This window comes from Octopus bimaculoides, chromosome 16 (assembly GCF_046866305.1).
Source record: "Octopus bimaculoides isolate indiv1 chromosome 16, ASM4686630v1, whole genome shotgun sequence".
NCBI classification, from domain to species: Eukaryota; Metazoa; Mollusca; class Cephalopoda; order Octopoda; family Octopodidae; genus Octopus; species Octopus bimaculoides.
This window is the reverse complement of record NC_142943.1, coordinates 57,805,628-57,813,127: the sequence shown is the minus strand read 5'-3', so window position 1 is coordinate 57,813,127 and position 7,500 is coordinate 57,805,628.

Here is a 7,500-nt window from a genome sequence, read left to right as displayed (position 1 = left end):
TGTCCGACTATATTAACATCGAAGCAACAAAGGAGCTTCAAGGCGGTTGTTATTACTGCTGGAAATATTAACCAAAGTTTCACACATCAACACCTACAATCATACAATCACAGAAAGAAAAAAAAAAAAGAAGCCTCGCGACCCGTGTAGTTTTGAAAGTGAAGTCTATTGGACGACCATCGTTGGAATGTCTTTATTCATAGGTCTGCTAAGGGACGGCGAGCTATCGGAATCGTCAGAACGTTGGAAAACAGCGGTATTTGTTCTGGCACTGCGTTCTGAGTTCAAATCGTACCGAAGTAATCTTTGCCTTTTATCTCTCCAAGATCCATAAAATAAGACACGAGTCCAAAGAACTAGGGTTTCGACCTAAATCTTCCTCTTAACATTTCTTGCCTTCTACATTAATACATTAATTGAAAATTATATATGCTGTGTTAAGGCTTAACTTACGCTAAAAGTATCTTCTAGAATAAAGTACTCTTCTTGCAATAAATTCATATTCCTGAAACTATAGTAAAGATTGTTTGCCAACATAACATGGCAGTCCTGGTTTAGGACTAATGTTGCTGTAATTTAGCCCCAGGAGACATCGTCCCCAGCTGGCTATACAACACGATCTGTGTCATATTTTCGAACAAGGGAATCAGTTCAAAATAGTATCTGTGTATCGTGATTTGAGCCGAGTGGGGGTGCTACATTCCCTTGTTCGAAAATATGACACAGATCATGTCGTATAGCTAGCTGGAGACGATGTCTCCTGGGGTTAAATTACAGCAACATTAGTCCTAAACCAGGACTGCCATGTTACGTTGGCTGAAGATGTTGAATCTTCAATAACATTGTGTAACAATTTATTATTTTTTTTTCCTTTGGTCAATAAGGGTTACTTCCTATTTGCTACTATTTAGAAATCAAAGGAAATGACTACTATTCCCTCCAAAATTTGCTTTTGTAACTCGGACATCAATGTTTTGAAACTGACCTATTTCCCATTACATTTCAGACAGATTCAGCGCTGACTTGCTAGTGCAGAAATATCGTTATAGCAAATATTCAGCTCAGTACCATAGATTTGCTTGTCAGTTGCTCACCACCACCATCATAATCATCATCGTCATCATCATCATCATAATCGTCATCATCATCATCATCATAATCGTCATCATCATTATCGTCATCATCATCATGATCGTCATCAACATTCGTCGTCCTCCTCCTCGTCCTCCTCCTCGTCCTCCTCCTCGTCCTCCTCCTCGTCCTCCTCCTCGTCCTCCTCCTCGTCCTCCTCCTCGTCCTCCTCCTCGTCCTCCTCCTCGTCCTCCTCCTCGTCCTCTTCCTCCTCATCGTCATCAACATCCGTTATCATCTTCCTCCTCTTATTCCTTCTCTTCCTCCTCCTTATCACCATTATCATCATCCTCACAAAAGTCATCAACATTCGTTATCAACTACCTCCTCCTCCTCCTCCTCCTCCTCATCATCATCCTCATCACCATCATTATCATCATCATCATCATCATCATCATCATCATCATCATCATCATCATCATCACCATCATCACCATCGTCGTCATCGTTATCATCGTCGTTGCTGTCAACAACTGTCGGCCATATTGCCGACGGCGTCTTTGTTGTTTGTGTTGTGTTGTGGTGTGGCGTGGTGTATGTAACGTCTTCAACGTGGGCGTCGCACCCACCTTTATCATCACAGCGTGTAGATGCCCCTGTAGTCATCGCCGTCACCGCCATCACCGCCGTCATCGCTGCTGTCTTCGGTTTCATCATCATCGTCATCGTCACAGTTTCCGCCGCAGTCTTCCTCCTCGTCGCCGCCGCCATTTCAGTGTTCTTCTCGTGGCCGTCGGGGGTCATCGCCAAAGTATTCACCGTGATGTTTGTAACCATTGGAGCCGTTGTTGTAACCGCCATCACCGTCGTTCTCGTTGTATGATTTAACTTCCATTTCGTTGGTTAGTTCCAACTGCAGACTACGTAGTTGTGTGAGCAAATTTCACCCTTCGCTGGACAGTAATTGCTGCCGTTGTCACAACGTTTTAGTGTGGCATTTAGAGTTTGTATATAAAACAATTATTGCCTAAGAATGTGGGTGAATGTTTGTGGATATGTATAATTGTATAACTGTGTATGTGTGCGCCAGCAAATTGGTGTTGGAAATAAGTACGGTGTGTGTGTGTGGGTGGGGGGAGGCATTGCTCATTGTAGTAACGTTGCAGATGGTTGTGCTGGTTGTAGCAGCCATATACGAATTAAACTTGAGTATCCATAGTGTGTTATTCGTTTCGTGTAAATAATTGTATGCAAACGACTGTACATATACAAATATACATACATACATACATACATACATACATACACACACACATATATAAATATATGTATATATGAGAGCTACTATATGTATACGTATACATATGTGCATTTATATATATATATATATATATATATATATATATATATATACATACATACATAGATAGATATATAGATAGATAGATATATATATAGATAGATAGATAGATAGATAGACAGATACATTGCTAGATAGTTAGACAGGTAGATAGATAGACAGACAGACAGACAAACAGATAGATAAACAAACAGATAGATAGATAGATAAATAGATAGATAGATAGATAGATAGATAGATAGATAGATAGATAGATAGATAGATAGATAGATAAATAGATGTGTGTGTGTATGTGTCCTAATACTCAGAGTTCGGCGTAAATTGCTGATTAGATAACTCACGTTTCTGATAGATTTGACAAGTTATTATAACAAACTATGTACGATTGGACAGTCAATGGATTGGATGTTTCTCAAAGTACAATAATATATAATGAGGTATACAAAATAAAAATAGGATACTGTAAATGTATATACGTGTACATATTTGAGCAAAAGTATGCTTATATATATCGGCACACATTAATAACATCTGTCTATTTGCTTTAGGTTTAGTAAAGAACTAGCGATAGATCGAAATAGAGTAGAGGGAGACTTAGTTAAGAAACTAGAAGAGGCTCTTACAACTGGCAGCGCAACCAACGTTTTGGCTGCGAGGATGGCCCTCGACCAACACCTCAACGCCAAACACGAAGGTTGCGTCGTCAGAGCTAAAATGCGTGCCTTAAGGAACGAAGGGATCGAAGCTGCGCGAGAAGCCCGGGTGGCGGAGGCGCAACGCGGTAACAGAGCCACCATTCGGTCTCTAATCGATGAACAGGGATGTAGTCTGCTCGAACCCGAAAGGATGTGTGGGGCCTTTCAACAGCACTTTGCTCGACTGTTCGGTGCGAGCGGTGAGTCGGAACGCAGGATGGACTTCACTGCCTACCTGACCGGCCTGCCGCGGCTCTCGGCGGGAGAGGCAGAGTGTTGTGAGGGTCCCATCACAGCTGCTGAAGTAAGGGATGCTATGGCGGGCTGCGCGAGGGATAAGTCACCTGGATTGGATGGTCTACCCTACGAGCTGTATTGTCAAATGCCAGACTTGTTTGGCGACCTCTTGGCATCAGTCTACTGCAACTGGCAACAAAACGGGAGAATTCCCGGTTTCGTGAGCCGAGGTGCAGTGACATTGCTGAAGAAAGACCCAAACAAGGGGAATTTTATAGATAATTTCAGGCCCATCACTCTGCTCAACGCAGACTTGAAAATTTTGGCCAAAGTAATAGCCGAGAGGTTGGCGCTTGTCATCGATAAACTGGTCGACAGGGCGCAAACATGCGCCGTGCCGGGCAGAAGTATCCATGACAACCTCCACCTCATGCGCTACATCATGGACAGGGTAGTTAAGGATCCTGGCATGGGTGGGGCGCTGATCAATTTAGATCAATCTAAAGCCTTCGATAGGGTCGACCATCGATACCTAGCGGCCGTCCTCAGGGCAGCTGGCTTTGGTCCCGTCTTCCGCGGTTGGATCGCTGCCTTGTATAGCGGCATCCGATCGGTAATACGGGTAAACGGTCACCTGTCAAAACCGTTCGACATCACGCGTTCGGTCCGTCAGGGATGTCCCTTGTCGGCGCTTCTGTATGTATTGACGATCGAACCACTACTGCGGAAGCTGGCGACACTGAGGGGTATCCCACGAGAGCTGGGTTGCGGGACGAGCGTGTCTGCATATGCGGACGATGTCACCGTCATAGTGTCGAGCGAAAAGCACGTCGAGATGCTAGGCGAGACACTTAAAGAATACGAAACGGTGACAGGAGCAAAAATTAACCCGGAAAAGTCAGTGGGTTTGTTACTCGGCACCTGGAGAAGCAAGCCCATACCGTCCAACAGTGACTCCGTAGTGGGACGCTGGACGGACGGACCGGTTAAACTGCTCGGGGTCTGGTTCAGTCCGGACCTCCAAATGGATAAGAACTGGGACGAGATTACCAGTAGAGTGATCAAACTCAGCCAAACATGGGCTGAGAGAAAGTTATCTCTAAAAGGCCGGGCGGAGGTGGCTAATGTGTATATCGCATCAGTCATCGATTACCGCCTGACCGTCGTGCCTTGTCCCGATGCCACCATCACGAAACTAGAACGCATACTTTTCCGCTTTCTGTGGAAGGGTGGCGTTCCGATGGTGAGGCGATCCATTTGCTGTCAACAACCGTTACGTGGAGGACTGGGGATGCCGTGGTTAATGATGCGCAGACATGCGCTGAGACTGCGGCATCTCTGGAACTTCATTGACGACGGTGAACAGGTGTGGGCGCCGTTTGTGAGGCACGCCTTCCCGCAGCTCGTCTCACTCACCGAACTGCAAACATGGATCAGGAAGAGACCGAAACTGGGCGAATGGCACCGCGAGTGTCGCCAAGCTCTACAACAGCTCTGCCGTCCGGGATCAAACTTGTGCAACTTCCAAACGACCAATGCGTTCTATAGAGGACTAGTGGAGGGGAGGTCTGACGACACTCTCGGGGCAAACCTGGGTGTCGACGAGAAATTCTTAACCCGCCTTTTCAAGACGACGTTCGGGCCGGGGCCAATGGATAATTTCCAGAGATCCCTGGCTTGGCAATGCTATCGAGACGCACTACCAGTTCGAGAGAAGATCTACAGACACGGTTCGAAAACCACCGGACCGACCTGCCCGAGATGCGGTCAGAGCGACGAAACCGTTCTGCACGCACTCGTGCAGTGTCCAGATATTTCAGAGCTGTGGATCTTCGTCGAACGGCTGTTGTCGCGTGTGGGACGAGCCCACTTATCAGCCGAGTCTATCGTGAATATTGTTCCGCCACCTTCCTTTAAACGGGAAGGAAAAACGGTTTTTGTAACACTGATAGCTATGGCAAAAGAATGCGTGTGGTGGACGCGTTTGAAAGGTCTACAAACAAACACTTTCCTCTCTGGTCAGTCCCTCGTCAACTTTTTCAAGTACCACTTGAAAAGGAGGATGAGGATAGAGAGGAAAGTGTTGTCGAATGAAAGTTTCAATAAAAAATGGGTAAATGTGGCAAGAATGGTAAGAATGAAAGACGACACCATTTTAAGCATAGACTTGTAACAAAAAGAGACAAAAAGAGAGAAGGTACTTACTTTCATGTACCTTTAAAAAAAAAAGCCTGAGGTGACCGTGGTCTTTTCCGTAGGCTTTTCTCTCCACGGATAAACCTAATCTGTTCCCCGTTTTTTACATCGACTGTGATACACGATCCCTATTGATCGCCCCCTCCCACGTTTTTTTTTTTTTTTTTTTTTTTTTTTTTTTTTTCTTCCCGCGATCCCTTTTGATCCAAATTATCCCCCCCCCCAAAGCTCTACTTTGTAATTTGTCCATTTTCTGTATTTAGCCCTGTGTGGCTATAATAAAAAGATATCTTTCTATCATCTGTCTATCTACGTGTGCGCATGCGTGTTACAGCAGAGAAAGAAAAAGCACACCAGATAAAACAAGGACAAAAACAAACATATATTCACGTGGAGAAAACACATCACTAAAATGCTTTTTCCTTTAGTAACGTGGAAACAAATAATAAATGAAATTGCTGCACATGGTTCGGGAATCGAAGCAAGTAACAATCCTTTCACGTTTTCAGCAGGTTCAAACAATTTGGAGTGGTGGGTGTGGTGGAGTTTATAGGTTACATAGTTTACTGCTTCCGAAAGGATAAAAAGCAAAGGTGACCCCAGCAGAGTTTGAACCTAAATCCAGAATAAAAGCGACTAAGCATTTTGTCGAATGTTTTAACAATTTTGCCAGCTCGCTCGTCTCTTTATTGAAGCAAGCGAAATGAAAGACACATACGCACACGTTTATGGTAGTTAAGTGAAAACTACGAATATATATATATATATATATATATATATATATATATATATATATATATATATATATATATATATATATATATATATATATATATATGAAGTGAGAAATATACATGTATACGCAAATTCCTGCGCTTATGTATATTACAGAAGAGTTACGATGAATATCTTATTTATATATATACAAACACACACACACATATATATATAATGTATATGTATACATACACACATACATATATGCACATATGAGTATATGAGACCGTATAAACAACGGAGTAAAAGGTAACAAATAAATATTAAAAAATGGGAATGAGATTTAGAGATAAGGAAGTTAGACTGAAACATATCCACAATAAAAACTTTCGGAAGGGAGACAAGCAGGAAAAAGATATAGAATAACAGCAGAAACTAATTAAACATAGCATGCAGGTGTGGAATTGGCTTGATATATATATATATATATATATATATATATATATATATATATATATATATATATATATATATATATATATATACATATACATATATATATATATATATATATGCATGTATGTACATATATTCATATCGTATGTGTTTGGCATGTGTGAGTGTGCGTGTGTGTGTATGAGTGTGTGTATGTGAATATATATATATATATATATATATATATACACACACACACATGTACCTAAATATATGTACATGTATATAGATATATGTATATATACGTACATATATGTATATATATATATATATATGTGTGTACATATATGTATATATATATTTATATCTATATATATACACACACAAATATGTGTGTGTATACATATATGTGTGTGTGTGTGTGTTCGTGTTGTCTCGTACAGATTACATACGTTTATATTGCCGGAGAGAGACAGCAAAATTAATTTTCTGCTGGACCTGATTGTCATAGATATACGAATCACGTGATATCTATGATGATAACCTCTCCCTTCTTCGGAATCTACTCGTCGTTTCCATAGATTTTTTTCTTGGTTCTCTAATACAATTTTTCTACGATTTTTAATCGGTTTATTTGACTCCCTATTATTTCACTGTAACGTTCCCCTGGATTCTTCTTCTATTTTTCAATTGTTATGACTCTCAGATATAATTACTACTACTACTACTACTACTCGTAATAATAATAATAATAATAATAATAATAATAATAATAATAATAATAATAAT